The sequence below is a fragment of the Artibeus jamaicensis genome, unplaced genomic scaffold, assembly GCF_021234435.1.
Source record: "Artibeus jamaicensis isolate MK-2021 breed Jamaican fruit bat unplaced genomic scaffold, CSHL_Jam_final contig_936, whole genome shotgun sequence".
Lineage (NCBI taxonomy): Eukaryota > Metazoa > Chordata > Mammalia > Chiroptera > Phyllostomidae > Artibeus > Artibeus jamaicensis.
In genome coordinates, this window is record NW_026522017.1 from 331,425 (window position 1) to 354,642 (window position 23,218).

Consider the following 23,218-nt stretch of genomic DNA (forward strand, 5'->3'; position numbering starts at 1 on the left):
TTCTTGGCATTTATGGGTAAACCAAGAAGTGTTTCCCTGTATCAGCTGCCTCCAAGTGTGGGGGGCCTTTGGCTCTGCTCCTGGCTGGTGTGGTACTAGGAGGGTCTCAGGGAGACCCAGGCTCACGCTGCGCCCCGCCCACACAGTACCTGTTCTCTGACAGTGAACTCAGTGCCCGGCCTAAGGAAACGCAAGGCCCACTGCTTGTGAGCTTTTAACACCTTTTCCGGGCCATTAAGAAGCCATTTTATTTATCTTTTCCTTTTGGAAATGTTTTGTTTAGGCAATAGGGATTCCTTAAACTGCCCAGCTCTCCATACCGCAAGTCAAGTGAGGAGGAATCAAAGACCACGATTTCTCTCTCCCATCTTGGAAAAAGGGAGGAGACACCATTTCTAGAGGGGTAGTGATCGCCTTCTGAGCCGATGGAATTTTTAGAGACATTTCACCTTTACAGGGTGACATTTTTTTGCTTCCTTCATTAAGAGCAGCCTTCACTAGCCCAACAAATATAATATCCTTATGAGTTATAGAAGTAAAAAGTTACCATGAAGGTGTTAACTGTTTGACAAATTAGAAACTGTTCACATTTGTCAAAGGGTGGTGGGAGTCTTGCATTCATTTTTCCAACAAATGTTTCCTGAGGGCTGTCACTGCGCCCTTCCGAGTGTGGGGCCTGGCTCTGTGTCTCAGGAAGCGAGTGCATGCACAGGACACGTGTTAGAGAGACACATGTGCAGCAGGAGACTAGAGGGAGGGGCGGGGGGAGGAGGTGGAGGTGCAGGAGGAGGAAGAAGAGGGCACCAAGGAGGAGGTGAAGGATGTGTAACACTCTGCCAGGTGGGGAGAAAGAGGGTAAGGGGCTTTCTGTGAAGGAAGCACCATGAGCAGAAGCTCCAAGCATGAAAATACAAGTCATGTTTGGGGTGTTGTTACTAGAACAGATGGTGCTTGGCATTTGGGTGCAGTGGCAGGGAAGAGAGAAGCAGATTGCAAAAAGCCCTGCATGCCAGGCTAAGAAGTATGGACTCGATCCTGTAAAGTAAGCGATAGCTCTCAGAGGTTTTAAAGCAGAGAGATGATGTAATCAGAGCTGTGTGTTGGAGAAAAGCTCTGGCAGCGGTGGTGCGGAGGAGAGACTGGCATGGGGACAGATGGGCAGCAGGGCTCCGCGTTATGAGGCTTTTGAAGTAGGTCAGGTGAGAGATGATGTTGGAGCTGGAGTTAGTGAGGGGAAGAGAGCTAATGTCGGTGAATGCCTTTTGTTGTGCATTTTGGGGGCATTAAGTCATGTAATCTAAGCAAAAAACTTTTCACGGAGTGCTCTTCTTGTCATCCTCATTCTGCAGAGAAGGAAATGGGCTCAAGGTCACCTGGCTCAGCCAAGATCTGAACTCAGGTCGGCAGTCCCGAGGTTTCAGGGCACCGTGCTTTTACCACAGAGAGGGTGAGAACACAGAGAAGGCTGAACAGGGGAGGTGACTTTGGGGGCGGGGTGGAAGCTTCTTCCAGACCAGGAAAGGAAGACAGCAGGGCCTTGAATAACATCATTTCATTCAAGGTCATTTCATCACTGCTGTGATGCAGTGAGATGCTGTAGAAACTGAACTCTTGTTTGTATCAATTAGTCTGTGATCAAAATGACTTCCTTATGCATCGTTTCACTTAAAGTTACAGAACCCGGGGTGATGTTTGGTGAGGACTCGCTGTGCTTGGCAGCTGACTGAAGAGAGAGGGCCAGGCTGTTTCCAGGTGGGGCAGCACCGTGTGGACAGTGAGTGACACAAGCACCCGAGGACTCTCTCAGGAGGGCAGAGGCAGCGTCTGGGGCTCCTCTGGGATACCCAGGTGGAAATGCCCAGTAGGTAGTTGGAAATTTGGTTCTCGGAGCAGCATCCCAGCATCCCTGTAGAAAACTCCTTTAAGTCCTCAGGGTAGGGTTGAGATAGAACTTCTGTAGGAGGGGGTAGGGAAGTAGCCCCCACTCCTGTAAGCCTTAGTCCTAAATGGTACTGTGCCCAGGAATCACCAGGGGCACTTATTCTGACCCCACATTTCCAGGCCCTGCCTGTAGGCATGGCTTTGGGGAGTTGGGAGTGGGGTTTATTGGTCTGCGTTTCTGTCAAGGTCCTGGGTGGAGTGAAGCGGGGGTGACAGGGTTGTACTTTGGAGAGTGTTTGGCGGTGAATGGCTAAGGCTGTTTTTTAATTTCCCTTTGGTCAGGGCGCTTTTGACAGCTCCTTAAACAACATGATGTTGATTTGTGGTAAAAAGCAACACCTAGGGAAATTGCTTGTTTTTAGGAACTTAGGTACATTAATATTTAATTCTGCCAAGGATGCTTTTTAGTTATTTGGATTAATACTCAAAAGTAGCAAGCCTTAAAAATTGGGTTTGGTTTTGCCTTTTAAGTGGACCTTTGGCAAGAGATTTCTAGTGAAATGGGATGCTGAGTGTTTTTCTTACTTACGAAAAAGAAGGTTGAGTGAGGGAACCCAAGATGTGGGGAGTGAGGAGTAATGCCCTGGGGCTCTTGGTGTGTCCAGGAACAGCCTCGGCTGTCACAGATCGAGGTCACTGAGTGGGGCTCTAATATGCAGCACGGCAAACTCTACTTAGCAAAGCTGTGTTCTGTATTTGTAAGTTGTTAAGGAAGCAGATCTTAAATGTTATCGCCACACACACACACACAGACACACAGTAAGAATATGATGGGCTCATGGTGTTACCTAACTAATTGTGGTAATCATTTTGTGACGTGTATCAAATCATCACATATACCTTAAACCTGCATATATGTCAATAATATCTCAATAAAGTGGAAAATGAGTCACTGAAAAGTACTCAACTCTTTGAAATCTAGATTTTAAACCCCATCACCCAACGGGTTGTTAGACTTGCTTTTAGTCATTACCTCAGTCTGAGGCCTTTCTCCCCTTCCTCTCTGTCAGTTGTATGTTTTTGAAAAAATTGAGATGTAATCGACAAATAACCAGTTAGTTGTTAGTTTCAGGCGTACAACATAATGATTCGATATTTGTATAGATTGCCAAGTGGGCACCACAGTAAGTCTACTTAACATCCACACATAGGTATAAGTGCTTGGTCCTTGCGATGAGAAATTTTAAGGTTTTCTCTCTCAGTGACCGGTCTACCATACGTGTCATTGTTAACAACAGTCACCATGGTGGACGTTATGTCCTCAGGGCTGATTTATTTTATAAGTGGAAGTTTGTTCCTTTTGACCCCCTTCACCCATTTTGCCCACCCCCAACCCCACAAGTCGTGCCTTTTTCGGGTGAGTGGAAGCTTGGAAGCCAGAGAGACCGGGCTCAGGTTCCAACTCTGTCTGTGCGTAACCCTGTCTCCCTGAGCTTGTTTTCTGTGACTTTGGAAGGCGGGTACTTTTGAAAGTTGTTTTGGGAATTAGTGATGTAAAGTCAAAACGCAGAGATGTGAACCCAGTCATACTCCCTTACCTTGGGAGGGAGGGCCCCCGAAGAGTGCGCCACGCAGCCGCCGGTGCCTCCTCCTCCAGTTGGGCCGTGCAGTTGGGCGGAGGTGCACTGCGCTTCTTTACAGCCGTCACCTCACCTCACTCTTGCTTCTGCTGGAATCTGGAGGCATTCTTTCTGATTCGGTTGTGGCTGATAATAGGAAAGAAAGGGTTTTTTGTTTTGTTTTACTTTTTGTTTTCAGCCTATGTGTCTTTTTTGTTGGTACGTGGTTACCCTGGGGATAATTTTTGCTCCTCTGTCTCCCCTAGTGAACAAAGTTGGTGTTCATTGACTGCTTGCTGCTGACTAGTTCATTTTTTCTCATCTGTGGGAGGGAGGAGCAGCTTCCTCTTGTTTTCCCACCTTTGCTAAATGCCATTTCTACTTCCTGCGTCAGTCACAGAGCTTCCTATCTCCCTGCCCTGCTGAGGGGACAGGAGGAGGTCGGCTTGCTCTCTGGTTAGTTTGTTCAGTCACTGAAGAAAAGCCAACTGAGCCCTCGACTTGGTGCCAGACTCTGCTGGTTCCTTTTCTAAATGATCTAATTCCATTCTCTTAAAGGGTTTAGGAGAAAGCAGGCATTCTTGCTACACCCAGACACTCAGTTTTCAGATGAGGATCCCTGTCTGGCCCCCGGTCTCACAGGCCGTTAACAGGTCCTTGGTACCCGCCTCACAGTGCTGCCCCCTTGTCCTGCCCCTGGCCCACGAACAGGCATTCCTGGGTAGCTGTGTCTGTGCAGAATTGGTCAGATTTGAAATCTCTTAAGGGCGCTTGCACGAAGGCCAGCGTTAGTGACTTGTATGGGGACTAGGTGCTGTGAAGTTGGACGTCACCGAAGGTATAGAGAGAGCAAGCTGGTAGAATTGAATAGGAATATTACAGCTGCTTAAGACTGTGTGTTCTTTTTGTTTTTAACGCCTCCTGGAAGACTCTGCCTGGGTACGCTGAGTGCACATTTGTGGGTGCTGAGGATAAGATTTGCTTGTTCATAACCTCCTCTTTTCTGCCATTTACTTCTACATTCTAGATTGCTTGTGACTGAATATTTTGGAGGACTACAGTGCCCTTAGATTATCCGAAATTATTATGAAGGTGTGCTGTCCTTCAGGACTCTATGTGACCTCTTCACTTAACTTTCAGCATCAAAACATGTAAGCAAACAGCTTACATGTGGAAAGATCAGTGATTCTGGAGTAAAATAGACTTGTGTTCAGATTTCAGGCCTCCCTGTGCCCTTGGACAATTTTTTTTTTTTTAACTCCAGGGCCCTGGTTTCTTCATCTGTAAAATGGGAATCGTACTCAGTGAGAAATAATGTTTATACAGTGCATCCAGAGTAGGGAGGGCTTGGTACCTGAATAGGTGTTCAGAAGTTTCCCTTACTCATTTCAGCTTGATTCAGTGGGTGTTAAATACCCTTAGTGTGCCAGACTTCATTCTAAACTCTGGCCACCACAAAGATTAGTGAGATGCGGTTTCTGTCCTGGAGGAACTTGAAATCTGGTGGTCAAGACTGACACCCGGATTGACGCAGAGACCAAGTGCCAAGACCTAGGCTGTGACAGGAGCTGATGCAGGAACATTTCCTCTGTCCCGAGGGTTGGGAGAGCCTCCACTTTCAGAAGGAGTTTCTATCTCAGCCCTCTCTTGAAGGATTGAGTAAGAATCAGCCAAGCCAAAGAAGGTGGGATGGGTCTCAGCCAAAGCGACAGCATGAGCAATGGATGGAGTATGTAGAACTGTACTCAGCCTGATTTTGGCTGGAAGCAGGGAGCCCTGGGAAGTGAGCCCAGAAAGCCTGGTGTCTGTGAAGGTTCTGGTGCCTTGCAAGGTTGGAAAATCAAAATGTAAGGAAAAATGATTATGTAGTGTTTAATAGCATTGTCAGGCATTTTTATAGTGCATAGTCTGATGAGATAAATGCCGTATCCATACAATACAGTGGTCTGCAGGTGTTAAAAGACGGTTTATATGTGATCTTAAGGAGAAAGCGCCAAGAATAATATTAGATGAAAACGACATCAACGCATAGAGTATCTTTGGAAGATGCATATGTGAGAAACTACTCATGGCAGTTGACTTTAGGAGGGATACGGTGGTCCGGGACATAACAGCCCTCAGCTTTCCTGCAGACCCTTTTGGGCTAGTTGGCCCTTTGCCCCGTGAGGGCATTTCTTTTAAGAAGAGAAAATACTGCAAAGAGGCGACTGATACTGTGCGTTATCGGGTGAGCCGGAAACCAGCAGCAGAGAGTAAAAATACCCCGTGCCGCCGCACTGGGCTGCCGTCACGCGGAGCGCTCGGCTGTTTCGTAGTCTGACAATAACGCCGTTCGCAGGGGGTTTAGAGGTCCCACTCTCACACACGTAGTTTCAGCCAGAATTAATCACTACCATCTGTGTTCTCATAGCAATTAAAGTGTGTTAGGAGCTAGAAATGTTAGAATGATGCATCGTACAGTTTGGAAAGGGAGGGAATAGAATGATGTTTTTTCGCTACGACATCCAGGATCTTACTTCCTTCCACTCTTTGCACACACGTCTGCAAAAAATATGACTGTAACCAAAATATACATTACGTGTAGGCTTTTCTGCTTAATGTGACTTCCTGCGTTTTCCCCAGTGCAGTGTGGTGGTTCTCCTTGTCCTTTGGAGTAGCCCCACTGCTGTGGAACGCCCCGACTCCTTTACCCGCGGACCCCAGGATGCGCTCAGCCCGGGGCCCAGCCGTTCTCCATCTCGGCTGCTCGGTTTTCTGGTGTCTCTCTTCCTCGACCCGTGGGGCGGGGTGGCCTCTTGGTTGCCGCAGTGCAGGGCACAGGGAAACGGCTGAGCAAGTGTCTTTGAAGGAATGGATGTTCCTTTTGGGCTTTACGACAACGTTTTATGATAGAGGTGGTAGAAATGGGTCGTTTTCAGCCAAGGAAAGAGACTTAGGTTAAGCAGTCTTCCCACAGTCCCACAGCAGCTACCTGTACAGAGCTGAGCTCAGCCATGAGCTCAGTTCTCCCAACTCCAGCCCAGCAGGTTTTCCACTTTTCCTGAAACCAGAGTTTTCAGCAGGTTTTGCTGGGGAAGGAGATCACAGGGTTGCATTTAGAGTGAGGGAACAGGATTTTGACCTTTTTATGAAATTGAATTGCTCTAGGGTGTTGTATCTGGTCATAAATGAACTGGGTTCAAACCCCAGCAGTATCTCTGACAACTTGTATGACCTTGGGCAAATTACTTAACATCTCTGGGTGTGTGTTTCCCGCCAGTTAAACCGGTCTAAAGTGTATGTGGGCACCTGCCTATCTCCACAGGGCTATTGTCATTCCCAGAGGGTTTTGAGATGGCACCTGGCACATGATGGGGGTTCAGTGAATTTAACTTTTTTGTTGATGCTTTGGTGAAAAAGGATGATACCAGTGTTGGTAGGGGTGATGGGCAGATGAGTACTCTCACCCAGTGTTGGGAGGGTATATGGAGACAGCTGTCGTGGAGGACAGTCCGTCCATGTGCTGATGGAAACACGCCAGCTCTTTGACCCAGCAATTTGAGTTCTAGAAATTTCTACTCAGGAAATAATTATATAAACACATGAAGTTTTTTTATACAGGCACACACACATTCATTGCAGTGTTGCTTAAAAACAACAAAAAAGGGAAAACCAAATGTTTACCTCAAAAGGAACTTGGGGGAAAACACTGTCACCCATGCTGTGGGATGATAAGGAGCTTTGTGCAGGGTAGGAGGGAGCTTAGGGGAGTGATGTGGAAGGTGTCTTCTGTGCACCGTTGTTGGAGAATGACAGCAGGTTGTAGAATAGTGTGCACGCTGTGAACATGCTTTCGCTTTTCCTTCCCCTGCAAAGTCTGTATTAGGTATGGTTTGGCACATTGAAGGGCCTACTGTGTGTAGGTTCTAGGCCAGGCCCCTTCAACGGTGTGTGTGTGTGTGTACACAGGAAAAAAGTATGACAGCTCCGTGGGTGGAGGACTGGGCAGTTTTTCCTATTTAAAACATTCCTTTCATACTGTTTTTTCATTATTTACATATTACTTATATAATCCATATTTTAAAGCCACACAAAACATCTTTCTGTACTCTTAAAAAAATAAAAATATAAGTATTTGCTTTCTCTCCACTTATAAATTTCAACCCTTAATCTTTCTTCTTAAATTTTTTAGAAGTCAATTACTAAAGTTCTCTTCTTTTTTTTCTAAGTAGGAAACAATGTCTTTTATCCTAAATTGCTTTTGCTCTGTTATAAATAGCACAGGAGTGCCTCCCGTGTGAAGGAGCACGCTGAGGGCTGGCACTGCTGCTGCACACACATCGGCAGTGCGGGTACCACAGGGTCTTTCTAAATCATCGCTCATGGGACTAACTCGTTTCAACATGAAGAACTCTGCAGGTGGCTTGGGGAAGTAGCTCTGGTGCACTTGCCATACCTGGTTTAACTTCCCGGGGGGGTGTCTGTCTCAGGACAGTGGAGATGGAACTGTCAGTGGGTCCTCACCTTTTTTACTTCGTGGTTTATGGGTCACAGAATAGAACTGTTGTTTTGCAGTTTAGAGCAGAAGCAGAACCTCTTTTGGGGGGCGGGGAGAATCAGTGGAAGCAGGGAGAAGGATCCAGAGAGGGAGAGGGTAATTCATTTTAGAACACAGTCTAGATTCGGCCTCATGAGAGTCGAAAATAATCCATCTGGATGTTCATGTCTCAATTTGAAGTCTTCATTGAGCAAAAAATTGTTTTTAATATTTTAGATTTGCAATCATTTTTTTAAAACTTTCAGTTAAGCTGTTTTATTTGTGCGCTTTGGAATATTATTTTGCTAAATCAGAAGTAGTTAACTATTGCACTGGGGCTTGAGAGTATGCTTTTAGATTTTTAAATTAAATTCTTGGCATCCATCACACATCATTTATATTATAAAAACTATTTTGAGGAAAACAGATTAGATTTTTTTAGAAGCGATACTAAAGGTATTGTTCAGTCTGCTTTTTAAGTTTGTCGATACATGTGACACCGTTGTAAGTGGGAAGATATCAGGCAGGCTTGCAGCTGGGCAGAGCTGAATGGGAATTTATGTTTTGCTAATTTTGAACCAAGTGGCCATTTATGGGGCTAATCCTTGCCTTGCTGGTGTGAAGACTGAGATAAAGTGTGTAAAACACCAACTGGCTTGCAGTTAAATGTTCAGCAAATGCTAGTTCCTCCTAGTCCCTGGGCGAGTTGTGCCTGTGTTTGTGTAAGGTCGCCCTCGGGCTCTCTCTGCATTGACACCTGTGTGGGGTCTGTTCTGGAGGCAGCTGGCTGGTGGGCACAGGGTTGTGCACTGACCGTTACAAGCTGAGAGTTGGTCATTATTACCATTGAACTTTTTCAGTGGAATGGATGATAACCATGTGTTTGTTTGTGTTAATCTCTTTTAGAAAGCACTTTGGTTTTTTTTTTGTAGAGATATAGTATAAATTCCAATGTAATATGCTAATCTTTGAAAACCCAAAGTTAGGCTCCGGTTGTTATCAGACATTGGAGCGTTATCAGATCTGCTAGAGGCTAACCAGATCCTATTAGGTAATCCTCCCCACACCTAGCCCCTGAGCTGATTGTCAGAGGGCGGGACACTTTCATTGAAGCTGTCCCTGTGGCTGCTTCAGGCCGACTTTGGGTTTTTATAGACTGGGATAACGAGGAGGCTTCCAGGTGAATGGGTGGACGTATTAATGCCCACCAGTCCCAGTTTAAATCTTCTCTGTCCTGTAAGACTCCATCCATGCCCTCCATTTCTCACGGTGCTTCCCAGAGAGCTCTCAGTTCTACTCTACTTCCGTCCGTGGTGAACATGTTAGCACAGGGGCCACTGTCTTCACCTTTTATATGCTAGTTTCAGATTGTAGCTGACCCCAGGGCATCCACCATACTTTTTGCTCACATTCTTTGCATCTTCTACCTAAATGTGATGTGGAGCCTGGTGCACAGCAGCTGGTTTTGTTTCTTCCCCTTTGTCTGGTCCAATACTTTCTGACTTAGAAGAATCCTCTATAAAGTTACCCACACAATAAACAGTCTTCTCTCCTTTAGTTTTAATTACAAATAAGACAAGAAGGAACTTAAGAAAGAATTTGTTTGGCATGTGTCCTTTCTTCAAAGCTTTTTTTTCATAGATGTATTCGTATACTGTGTATGTTAAATGACATGCTTTACTTTTTATTGTATAGTTTTGCTGTCTTTTACATACACATATGGTGCATGTTAACTCATATGCATTCTACAGATGATTCTAATGATTGCATATATTGCATATTTCAGCCTATAGGTGTGACATAATTTTTAACTACTTATTATTAAATTTGAAATAACAATGCAATGAACAGTCACTTTCTACAGTTATATTGAAAGACCTCCAGCAGTTAAACTGGGTTAAAATCAACTTAACATAGGAATTTAAAAAAATAAACTTGTAGAATCTGTTTATTTTATTAGTGTCCCAGTAATCACTGTGGTCTGGAAACGTCGTTGAGGGGTACACTCAGAAATGTGTTAAAGTAGTAAGGATAAAATAAAATGTGTACACTATTAGAAAGCAATATCACATAGTTAAATGGACTACTTACTTCGGTAAAATAGGCACTAAAGAACTTGAGCAGATAACCTAAGCATCCATCAGCAGATGAATGAAGAAAACAGTGTATATAAACAGTGAAATAATATTTAGCCTTAAAAAAAGAAGGAAATCCTGTCATTTGTGGCAACATGGATGAACCTAGAGGGTATTATGCTAAGTGAAGTAAGCCAGACAGAGAAAGACAAGCAGTACATGATATCATTTCTATGTGGATTCCTGAAAGAAAGTCAAACTCATAGAAACAGAGTAGAAAAGTGGTTTCCAGGGACTGTGGGTGGGGGAAATGGAGTGTTTGGTAGATGGGCACAAACTTTCAGCTGTAAGGTGAATAAGGTCTGAGGACCTAATGTATAACATCGTGACTCTAGTTCACAAAAATTGTATTGTATAATATTATATAATTTAAATGTGCTAAGAAAGTTTTAATGTTCCCACCAAAAAAGTAAATAAATGAGGTGGATTTGTGAATTAATCTGGGAGGAATCTTTATCCTTTCACAATGTATATATTCTATCAAAACATCGCATTATGCACTGTAAATATCTTACAATTTTATTTGTCAGATAAACCTCAATAAAACTAGAAAAGAAAAAGAACTTTATGCAAGAACTGTATACAAAATAAAAACAAAAAGTCAGGGAGGGGTGAGTGCAGACCACGACACAGAATCTACCTGATCTACGAGGATGACAGAGCCTCCGCTAAGGGGGCGAGGACAGAAGGCGTGAACCTGAGTAACTTTGGAAAATGGTGTTTTGACCAGACACTGTGAGGCTAGAACAAAAGGAACTGTACATTCACACTGTACCCTAGTTGGTAAGGTTGTTTGTCATGGGTGTGCAGGTTAACAACTCTAAAACTATATACATGTATTCAGGAGTGGAACAAATAAGTAAGCGGATGGTAGATGGTGAGAACTGGCTTTCTCACTGTCGGAGAGGGAGGTCACAGATTAGCAAGGGCAAGAGGCTACAGTGAGCCATACAGGACTCAGTCAGAGTTGGAGACATCAGTATGAATTTATGCTTAGCTTAATATAGATACAGGAATCACTGCAGATGTGTGGTGGGTACACCGGTTCGTATACTGAGACACCTTTCCCAGATGTGTCCCCTGGGAGGGCTGGGAAGCAGCAACACGCAGAAGCAACAACACACCCAGATCTTGGTTTCTAAACACCATTCTCCAGTAAAAGTAACGAGGGCTCCTGGGAGAAATGGATAATTATAGGCCTGGAGCATCTTATTTTGCCAGAATATAAGGAAGGGCTCAAAGAACAAAGGATGCGGGCATGTCAGAGGACAGGAGCCAGTCTCAGAGAGCTCCTGATAGGCAAAGCTGGAAGGATTTAAGCAACAGTAAACAGTGTAGTACCGCATTATAACCCACAGTGTGAAATAAATACACATGAATGTATATGGGGAGAAGAACTGTCTTCCTTGTGGAAGAATTCCAAATAATTTATGTAGCTACTTACCCAGGTGCTAGGGGGCGAATTTCCCCACCTTAAGTATGGGCTGAACTTAGTGACTCACTTCTCAAGGATAGACCATGGCAAGGGGTAAAGGTAAAGTGATGGTGGAGAAACCTGACAAACCTTGCCTTAACCAAATAATCACGGTTGACGTGACCAGCAGAAAGTCACGTTATTAGCATGTACCCTTAATCTAACATGATGAGAAGGGCACTTTGTACGTGTGGTTTCCCCACCAAAACTCCTAACTTCAGTCTGACCGTGAGAAGAGCTTCATTCGGATTCCAGCTGAGGGACATGAGACACAGTAACTGACCTGTGTTCCTCAGAACCGTGGCCGTGGCCGTCTTGGAAGAGAGACCCGAGAAGGCTGCAGAGACATGGCAATCCCGGATGTGGAGCCTGGAACGGGAAAGGCTGCGGAGACATGGCAATCCCGGATGTGGAGCCTGGAACGGGAAAGGGGTACTCGTTAGTGGAAAACTTGGTGAAACCCAAATGACGTACGGACTTCAGTTATCTTTTAAAGACACTAAAAACATGTCCCCCCAGCATTCAACTATGAAACACTCCCATGTACAGTTGAAAGCAGTGTGCAGCGAACACCCACACGCGCACAACCGAGAGTCTGCAGTTCAGATTTTCTCATCTCTGCTTCATTACATACCTACCTAGCTATCCACCTTACTTTAAAAACTAGTTCAAAGTAAGTTGCAAACATCAAAATACATAATCCCCTTGCCCCTAAAAAAAACCAAAAAAACAAAAACCTGTTTAAAGTGTAACTTCCACCATGGCTGCCGTCCAACCAGCATCTACCGTCCAGCCAGCGCCTACCAAGGTATTCAGAGTTGGCACTGTGTCTGTCATCGGGCCCTGCTGAGCAGAGAGGAGGGGTGAAAAGGTGCAGGATGCAGGTCATGTGGCAGTTCCAGATGTGTGTCATTAGGGGACATGGCTTGACTGAAGTGGTTTTGTGCGTGGGGGGCATTAGGCCATTGTGGGGTCTGTGAGTGTCCAGGAAATAGCAGCCATTCTCTTGGCCTGTGTTTCCAGTTCCTGCACTGGCATTAACCAATGCAGACCACTTTCCAGGTGGCTGGAAGGGACAGTGCTGAGTGCCCGAGCCGCCATGTAGCACGCCTGAGCAGTTGTTAGGGGAGAGAGCCCTGGCCACTGTTCCCTCCCTTCTGGCCCTCTGGGAAAATTCGTAGAGCAGAAAGAGAGCAGCTTCAGCTCTCCATGGGGGTAGGACTGATCAGCTCATCAGTCAGGAGAGTGTGTAATTATCCGGAAGGGACAGAAATCACGCCCCAAAGGCCACAGACTTGGGGAGTTGCCCAGAAGAGGACCTTACAGCTGCTAACAGTAGTCCTATTCAGCTCGGGTGCATAATGATTTAAAAACTAATGAGGAACCAAAGCCGGAGGCTGGGGACAAACACAAATATCTTGTTGACAGAGCAAACATCTAGGTTTTGTTGGGTAGGAAGTTGCTGAGGAAGGTCAGAGTGATGTAATGGTGTACACCAAGCTTTCATCCTTAAGCAGATGGGCCCCAAGGTACCATCTGCGGCTCCCTGGGGCCCTTCAAAATTACTTCCTATAAAATAAATCCTCCTAAGTTTGTTTTGAGAAATTAGTGTAGAAACTGTACCTGAAGTAAAACTAAACAAAGGAAGGAAATTTCCATTGGAGTTACCTGCTTCCTCCTCCTCCCTTGCCTTATAAATAGATCTGAGACTTACTATGGTGAGTTTTCTTACTGAGCACTTGAGTGTCCGCGCCTCCCCGAGCAGCCGCCTGAGGTGAGCTTCCCTTTCTCGGCTTCAGCTTGGACAGCAGCACTTACTACCACCTGAGCCAGTGTCGGCTAGATAGTTTTCATAAACCACTTCTTTAGCTTTTCTGTTCCGGTTGAGGAGGAACTAGTGTTTTGTTTCTGTTTTTTTCTTTAATCAAAGGAGTATCTGTTTTGGGAAAAAGGGAAGGGATGTTTCTCAGCTTAGATCAGAGGAAGAAAATGTATAGCATCATGTGTAAGTGGTTGATGATGAATTGTAATTGGTCATGTTTTTAATAAAACATTTTAATAAAACACTTCAGGGCTGTTGCATTCATTCTTTGATTTATTCAGTAGTTATTACCCCTCCCTCCATGTGCCAGACCCTGAGGATTCATAATGGACCATGTAGCCTCTCTTCTCAGGGAGAGACACAATCAGAGGAAAAGTGAGGTTTGCCGGAGTTAAAGGAATCTGAGGAGGAATGAGGGTAGACTTCCTGGAAGAGGTGATTCTTGAGGTTCATCTAAAGGAAGTAGCTAGGTGAGCAGGAGTGAGTTGGGCAGAGAGGACAGCTGAGGCGTGGAAGGCAAACTGTGTGTGTGTGCACACTTGTGAACAAGATGGGTAAGTGTGGTGGCGGCGTGGAATGCAGGAGGGAGCTGCAGGAGGGGCCGACGGGAAGGTCGGTTTGGAGTAGCAGTGACGAGCAGCCAGGGCTGTGCCTGTAGAAGTGTGGTGGGTGAGGGACAGGGGAGGGAAGCTGCAGTGTTACTGTATCAGGCTTGCTGGATTGATTGGTTTCTGGGTTAAATGGGGGAAAGGGCATTTGCCAGAGTGGTGCTGAGAAAGCCCACGAAAGACTGAGATGGTTGTCGAGGAGAATGGAAGGGGCTTTTTTAGGGTACTGCGAGCCTTTCTGGGTGTGAGATATTTGAATGTAGTGGCATCTCTCCATAAGTGGTTCGACTTCTCTGGGAACTTTGGGTCCAGGGTTCAGGTATAGGGAAGTAGAGTTGTGACATTAATTCCCCCTGGTGAGACAATTCCCCCTGGTGTGGGGTGAGTCAGGTAATCAATGGTGGGGTCCACACTGCTAGGGAATGAAGAAGGGGACCCAGTCCAGGGAGTGAGGGGGGTGTCAGCACCACAGGGACAGGAGGTTATGGTCAGCAAGCAAGATCACTGGATCGTGCCCTCTGACTCTCAGGCATGGCCAGGGAATGGCTGACTAGGGTCAGGAGCCAAGGGCTAGAGGCTCCAGAGCGGTAAAGTGAGAGGAAGAGGAGGCACTAGGGGCTGAAGCCCCGATTTCAGGGCTTCAGACTGTGAATAGGTGCAGTGATTATCCCCATTTATAGGTGAGGAAACTTAACCTCCAGAGAGCTTAAGTAATGCTCAAGGTCACAGAGTTAATAAATCATGGGCTTCTAATCTGGTGTGGCCAGGCCCCTCCGCCCACCCCCTCCCTCACCCCTGTGCTCTTGTTTCTTTAGGAGCTGACCTGTTGTGGCGAAGGAGCAAATTGTGAACGACGAAGTCCCTCCCCCCTTTTTTCCTGGTGAACAGAAGTTACCAAAAATAGGTAGGTGACAGAATTGTGAGAGTCTCAAAGAAGGATGAATTTTTATACAAGGTTGGAAGGGAAATGGGCTCAGCCAGCACCTCCCCGTCGAGAGAGGCCCTGCCAAAGAAGGTGAGACGGGATGGCAGATCAGTGTTTAATGGATACAGTTTTGGTTTAGGAAGCCAGGGAAGTACCAGAGATGGACGGTGGTAATGGTTACACAACAGTGGGAATGTACTTAATGCCACTGAAGTGTGTGCGTGCTAAAGTGATACATTTTACATTCTATGTATTTTTACCACAGTAAAAAATTAAAAGGAATGGAGGGAAAAATGGTAATTATTGCCATTTAGGAAACACTTTTCTGGCACAGAATGGGCATTTATTAAATATAGGAATGTGTGCTGGGTTTTGCTAAATGCTTTAGGTGTATTTTTAACTTATTGGTCACTTTCAGGGATAAACCCTACTGGACAGATGAGGCACCTCAGGTTGGAAGAGATCAGTCAACTTGCCCAAGGTCATACACCCACAAAATGGTGGATACTGTGCACTGCCAGACCCCCCAACTCCAAAGCCTCTTTTAGTAACCCCTAGGGAATTTAACAAGGGAAAGACGGTTCCAGGGGCTCGAGAGTGGGAGTGGGGGGTGGGGAAGGGGTTGTTGGTAGAGGGAGGACTGCGAGAGGAAAAAGGCTGGGTGAGGAGAGGAGAGTGGGGGCCAGGGAGCAGTGGGACCACTGGGATGAGAGGTCGGACACTCGGATGGTCCTGGTGTGTCTGGATTGGGCATGAGTGGTGATGGAACTGGTGAAAGGTCCAGGTAACACTGACCTGGTCTCAGAAGGAGTTTGGGAGCTCCGGAGAAGCTTAAGGGCCCAGTATCAGGGGTTGAGGTGTCTGCTGTCTTCAGACAGTCTTGTTGGTAGAAGATTCTTCCCGGATTTGGGACCCACAGTGGGAGGAGAGGCTAGAGGTACAGCCAGCACAGAGATGGGGCTCAGTCTCTACCTGCTTTCTCATCTCCCTCCCTCCATCCTTCCCTCCCCCCCATTAAGTCTGAAATCAGCAACCCGATACTGACTTTAGGTGCACGAACACATGGAGGAGGCCTCCGTGGCAGTGGTGAGGAGGGTTGCCTATTTCTGATGCTGAGAGCAGACACTGGGGGTGAGGACAGATGATGGCCAACTCCCTGGCTTTGCAGCTGACCAGCAAACTGCAAACGTTTTGCCGCCGATTTTCTTTCTTTTTAGCAGAACAGTATGAAATACACACATTAGGAAACAGGCGTTTTTGAGGTTGTAACCCCAAAATCCTAAGGTGTATCCTGTCTTCAGGGGCGGCCAGTGGCATTGGTGACCCCTGGATGAAGAGGTGGGCCTGCTCAGATATTTAAATTCAGTGAGGTGAGTGATCTAAGCTGTTTACGAGGGAAGTGCTCTCTTAGGAGTTCCTGTTACCATTTTCCTCCACGTGTTTACTTTGGATCAGCAGAATTCTTTCATTCTGCTGGTGCTTTTAGATTTTGTACTGAAAGGTAGGCTGCTTGAGCAGTGCTTTCTGGGTAACAGTGGTGGCCATGGAGAGCATAGCCTGTGGTTGTGATTAGATGATACTTCTGAATAAATAAAGAGGTGTCCTCATGGCAGGTCCTGGCAAGGGCAGCCTGGAAGCCGTCATTGCTGGGAATGAAGTTGCTCTGCAGTTAAACTTTGCAGCTGTCAGAGGCACAGCAGTGTCTCGCTGTAGCCTCCAGGTGCAAAAGGCCCTTCATCAGCCTCATCAAAAAGCGGTCCTGGGAGGATCAGCAGGATGTTCTCCACTGCAAGTCCTTTGCAGAACCCTGTTCCTGTCTGTGATATTTTTACCACCAATTACTGGTTGGATCTGTAGAGCTTTACATCAGTTCTTGTCAAGGAATGGAAGAGAATCAACGTGCTTGCTGGCACCAAATTCTGATGAATCATTTACCTGCCTTCTCTGCTGTTTTTCTGTGGCTAGGAAAGATTTGGGGGCTAGGAAGAAGAAGGCAAATGGGATTTCCCTTAAAATGAAAATAGGTCTAAGATATTAATAACTAAAGTAGCTCTTAGTCTGGAGAAATTATAAGGCTAACATAATGAGTGGTTATCTTCTGGACCAGGTGCCTTCCGAGCATTATCTAATAGGTTCCTTGAGAATAGGATCTTGTCTTTTGTTCACTTGCGAACAGGATCTTGTCTTTTGTTCTCCTCTCTATCCCCCAGCCAAGAACAGGGCCTGGGACAGAGCTTAATGAGCTGGATGCAGATAAGGATTCTGAGGCTGAGGAGGTTAAATTGCCTTGCCACACCATTAATAACTGGGATTCCTTGATCTGGCAGGTAGATGAAGAAAGTGGAAGGATGGAGAATGATGTCTTCAGAGACTCTTCTTGGAAATATTAAAGCTGTCTGGAGTTTTACAAAATACATTTCCCCATCTATTAAAATACTAAATTTATAATTAATTTTATTAAAGTGAATATTGTATGATATAATTTTATAGTTGTAACATTATGAAGATAACTCAATGAGAAAAACTTAGAATAGTGTCTGTACTTTGCAAGTGCTTTCTGTGTTTGAAATTTTTCCCTGAATGTCATTTATTTTTAAAAGGATGTTTGTTTACTTGGTTTTAGTTTTCAAGTAAAGCAAAAAAAATTTTTTTAATTATGGAGACTGACTTTAAGAATAGACCTAAATGAGAAAATATAGTTCAGAGATATAACAGGAAAGCCAAGTGTGAGGGCTGATTTTAGTAATAAGAATATTATGTTATCATTTAAACACTACACAAATATAAAACGTTTATTAGCCAAACAACTAGAATGAAACATTGTAGTAAGAGTTGTCCATAGAGCACCAAGAAGGTGTGTTATAAGGAAGTGTTATTGTTTAGCCCAGTAGTCTAAACACTTTTCACATAGCAATCCTCTCAGTAAAGTACTTTTTGCTTATACTTGCAACATTGATATATTTATGAATTATAATCACACATTGTTTACTAATAAGCTATTTGCATTGAAAATGCACAGAAATAGACATAAAAGAATGAGATAAGTAAACATGATTAGACAGTCTAATAATTTTCTTTCTAATGCAGGAGATCACCTGATACTCTCCTCTTTTTATCTGGTTTTGAAAGACTAAAAGTAATCCAGAAGGGAAACCATGTGGCACTGTTTGAAGAAGAGTTTGCTAGTTTTTTGGAGTGATATGTGGATGAGAAATTGACAGAGAGGTAAACTATCAGGCAGATTGAGTGTAGGATGTTTTGGGTGTAAACTAGAAGGCTCTCCCTGGCCATCCGCCTGACTGTGCTGGTGAGGTGAGCCCAAACCACACCCCTGCAGATGAAAGTGTCCCTGCTAGAGTGGCCTGAACACTTCCCCATACCAATTATGCTGGACATGCGAGAGGGAAAGATGCAGTTCATGTACAAAGTATGCAAAATTGCTTTAAATTGGAAAGGTATTTCAACCATTTGAAAGGAATAGACCTGAATAAAGTAATAAGGAAAGCAAGTTAATTGTTTGGAAGTGAGAAAATGGAGATAAGGTGAAGTCACTGGACTTGACCTGACCTTGGCAAAAGCTGTGGGTGGATGGCGGGGCACTTAAGGAGGCACTTTGTTCACAGCCCCCAGGAGAGGTTAGGGCGGAGGCAGCTGAAGTCTCTGGAAGGGCAGGAGCAGATGGCCTGGAGTGGGGCACTCATTGTCGTTATTGTGGAATGTTCGGTGCTAAATTAGTCTGACTTTCTGAACAAATTAACAGTTTTTAAGATTGTCAAATACTGGCCTTATTTCTGGGTTTAAAAGATCTCAAGAAGGGAGACTACGAAGTTAATAGACTTCTGTTCCTGCCCCTGCGGAGAGTCCATGATAGCGCTCCTCCGAGGGGAGTTCTCGGCCGGACACTTTGGTGCCCACCTCAGAGTGGCGGGCGGTAGTGGGTGTGCATGCATTTGGGATGACCGTTGGGGTAGATGGATCATCTACAGGTTTCTGTTCCTCTCTGGGACTGGGTTTAACTGCTGTGATAAGTTAGGAATTTCAGACAGATTTAGAATTTAAATGGTTGTTTCTGGAAGAACTAAAAGCAGACTGGAGAAATAAATGATAGATTTGGGCAACGCTTCATTCGAGATTGTGCTCAGCTATGTGCTTAGTACTGCACAGAAAGTGAAACTGAACAGCATTTCCATAGTGATGGCATTTTATTGATTATCCGTACATAAAATACATAAGTGCTATTGGAGTATATTCAGCAGAGCATTTCACATCAAGAGAGGAAAAAAACTTCTTCTGAAAATAGGTGGGCTGAATATTAAAGAACCAGTGGAAATAGCGTATATGGATCTTTATGGGTACCCTCTATTTCCTTAGGAACTTCCTTAAAGGATCAGATACATTTTCTTACATGGTAGTTATAATATCATTCAGAGAACATCAGTAGTAAATATTCCTGTCCTTAATTTTACATAAAAGAGGCTTAGCCACTCACATACGTAACTGGTTGATGACTTTATGGCCTCGATGGGCAGGGCAATCTGAGAAACTGTGATAGTTGGCAAATACTTAGACACAACAGGGATAGAATTAGAAACCGATAAAATAAGGATTGGGGGTTGCTGGGAGTCCTTGAGAAAAGTGGCTGAACAAAGAGTGACTCAAGGAAAAGTTATGCTGACTCCAGAAACATTACTCACTAGGGGAACGCAGCCGTGTCCTTCCTAACCCTTTGAGTGAGAAGTCGTGGGAGTGTTAGTCGCGGGCCAGGCCCATGGTGGGCGTGCCCGTAAACCCTGCCGGCCCTCCTCACCATTGTGGGTACCCGGGGCTCTGGTGCACAGATCATAATCTGTCCGTTCTATCTCAGGGATGTGGGAGGGAAACGACATTCAGAACTATGTGTTGGTAGCAATGAATGAAAGCCTTTAAAATGTTTCTTTTGCCCTGCCCAGTTGGTTGGAGGGTTGTCCTGCACACCAAAAGGCTGCAGGTTCGATTCCTGGTCAGGGCACATGCCTAGGTTACGAGTTTGATCTCCAGTTGGGATGTCTGTAGGAGGCAACTGATAGATGTTTTTCTCTCACCTTCTTGGCTGACAGACCTATTTTTGGAGAATGTGACTGAACTGTGTCAGCAGTGAGCTTCCTAATGGCGGGTGAGTTCCAGGATAGGCAGGCTTGCCAGGCTGCTCACAGGCGATGCTGGGCCGTTTGAGCCTTCCCCGAGTGGGGCCTGCAGCCATGGGACCCGCATGTTTAAGAAGACCGAAGTGGCCCTCTCGGGGGTGGCTCGGTTGGGTGTCAACCTGTGAAGGGGAAGGTCACTGGTCTGATTCCCAGTCAAGGCACATACCTGGGTTGCAGGTTCAGTCCCAGGTCAGGACGCATGCAAGAGGCAACTTGGATCGATGTTTCTCTCTTACAACGATATTTCTCTCCCTCTCTTGTCTCCCTACCTTCCCCTTTCTCTAAAAAGAGTAAAGCCTTACATGTGTGCATCCAGAGGCTAGCCTGGCACCCAAAAAGTGGACTAGCCGGGCTCCTGTCTCCAGTTTTGGTTCCCAGACCTGCAAGGATCAGTCACTAGGGCGTCTAGGAAGAGGTGAGTGAGAGATCCAGAGAGAGACCCAGTTGGTAAACCAGAGAGGGCTGCTGTCCACATCAAAGGAACCAGGAACCAAGTAAACCCCCCCCCCCACTCTTCACTCCCTAGCAATAATAAATGCTGTTTTCTTAAGTTAAATTCTTTGACTGATTTTAGAGAGAGAAACATCGATTTGTTGTTAAGCTTATTTGTGCATTCACTGGTTGATTCTCATACATGCTCTGACGGGGGATCAACCCACAACCTGGGTGTATCTGGACATGGTCCAACCAGCTGAACTACAGGGCCAGGCAGTAAGCAGTAAATGCTGTTTTCTTTCCCAAGGCTAACAACATTCTGGATACATTGATTTTCTTCTATTTGAGAAATTGGTTTTTTAAGAGTTAGGTTGCATTTAGAAACAAAACAAGAAAGCCACTAACCATATTGCTGTTGATGAGGCCGATACAGCTGTTGTTTCCTTATTAGTGGAAGTCAAAGTAAAATATTCTGGCATGTACTATTCCCTCCATGTTCTAAGGAAGTCACTGTAATTGATTGTCCTCATAGCAATGACTTTGAGAAATGGAATTCAAACACAGGCTATGGCACTTTAAAATACCTTGGTACATCTAGATTTTTTTTGAGAGGTGGCAGATAGATGGAAAATTTCAGGTGCACAAAAACTGCCCCCTTCCATATGCTGATGAAGTCTCTGCGTGGCCGGAGCCCCAATTTTAAAGTTGTTCTCTCCCTTCACACGCTGCTTTTTCCTAAGGGTGATGGAAGCTATTCAGGCCGAAAATTACTGTGGGCAACTGGCTTGTCATTTTCTAAAGTAACATTTTTATTCAACAAGTGTAACAAATTTGCTCAACTAAATTATTCATAGAAATTGCAGAACTTGTCATTTAGAGTGGATGTTGGGATATTCAGGTCATTTTGAAGGCTGTGGTTAAAAATAAAATGACCCAAATATATAGCTCTACTTTTTTTAAGGGAGATTTAAGCTTTTAATTTTTGTTTGACATTGCTCCTAATTCTGTTTCTATTGGGAATGTAAGTAGCTATTCTGTCAGCGTTCTAAAGAAAGACAACTTTTTCTTCTCTTTGGTGGTTTCACGTGGTCTGTGTGGCACGGTCGCCAGCCACAGTGGTCAGGTTCTCTGCCCCTTCTCCCCCACCAGGGTAGATGTGTGGGTGGCAGAGAGACTGGAGAAGGTGGTGAGCAAAAGACTCCTCTGAGCGAAAGCTGCAGATCGATCGTTGCTTGTTCTGATCACTCCTTTTTTACTTTAAGGGGAGAAGCATTTGAAACTCGTCTGGGTCTGCTTTTGGGCAGTAACTGGAGCATAAAATGGTGGAAATCAATGATGTATTTAGGGAGAGGAAAGGGGCTGCCATATTGAAGGCGTATTGTATTCTGCTTTGTGGGCAGAGCAGGCCGGTTACGTCAGGTTGCTGTGTCCCGAGGGGGTGAGAGAGACACAGAGGATGACACATCCCGATATGCCCGAACTTCACAGAACATAATCGTGTTTATGATGTACTTGCTCTTTGTCCTGGGAAAATCGTATCTTAAAATTTGTCTCTGCCATTTTGCTCGTTGGCTGATAAAGAATTTGATTTCAAAAAGATTCTTGGCCCTGATTTATAGCAGTGTGGTCAATTTGCAATGTGTTATACATTCCCTTTGCCAGTTAGGTAGTAAGATCTTTGCAGGAGAGGCTAGAGAGGGCTTTAGATTTCTCCTGTGACCCACTGTGCCTGACACAGTGCTGACAGGCTACTCAGCCTTCACAGACGGGGGTATTGTTTCATGTCCGCTTGGTAGCAGAGGCCCCTGAGGACTACGTTGTGTCTGGTATGAGGCTACATGACAGGTAAATAGCTGCTCTAGTCTGCGAGGCGGCCCTATCAAAGTACCACAGGCTGGGTGGTTTAATCAGCGGAAATGTCTTGTCTCACACTTCTGGAGGCTGGAAGTCCAAGGTCAAGGTGTTGTCAGGCTGGCTTCTTCTGAGGCCTGTGAGGGAAAAACGTGTTGGAAGCCTCCCTTCTTGGCTCATACACGGCTGTCTTTTTCCTGTGTCTCTTCATAGCAGCTTTTCCTTACCTGTGCCTGTCTCTTTGTTCCAAGTTTCCCTTTTTATAAGGACACCAGTCACACTGTATTAGGACCCACCCGAATGACCTCATTTTACCTCGATTGCCTCTGTTCAAAGACTGTCACCAAATGAAATCACATTCTGAGGGACGGGAGTTGGGATTTCAACATGGGTTTTGAGGAGGACACGGTTCAACCCATAGCAGCAGCAGATCTGGGGTCGCTCTCTTTTTTGTCTCCTAATCCACTGACTTTCCCGCTCTACTTACTATATCTTTTGGTTTACATGCAGCTTGGACAGGGAAGGCTGCGCTTTGTTTTCATAGAAACAATGACCCCTCTTCAGTTCCCTGCCGTGCTCTGTGGCTCGTAGACTGAAGCCATTTCTCAGATGGAGATAGTTTTGCTTGAGGCTGTTTTTTTTAGTGAGTTTTAAAAACATTTTTCTCCTCCTTTGATCCCTGGAGTAGAAAAATACTTGTTATTTGATCTACACGTTGGTAGAAACTGTGCACTTTGCCTATGATCTTTTCCCTTTGTCTTTTTGGATT

At 45.2% G+C, this 23,218-nt stretch overlaps 1 protein-coding gene across 4 annotated transcripts in view; it reads left to right on the plus strand.

The window, feature by feature from the left end:
- Positions 1 to 23,218, plus strand: part of TANC1 (tetratricopeptide repeat, ankyrin repeat and coiled-coil containing 1) — a 222,223-nt gene that overhangs the window by 12,633 nt on the left and 186,372 nt on the right. For all 4 annotated transcript variants that reach the window (XR_008389666.1, XR_008389667.1, XR_008389668.1 and 1 more), the window contains exon 2: positions 14,871 to 14,959. The gene's annotated coding sequence lies outside the window, so the exon portion shown is untranslated. The remainder of the gene's footprint in view (positions 1 to 14,870; positions 14,960 to 23,218) is intronic.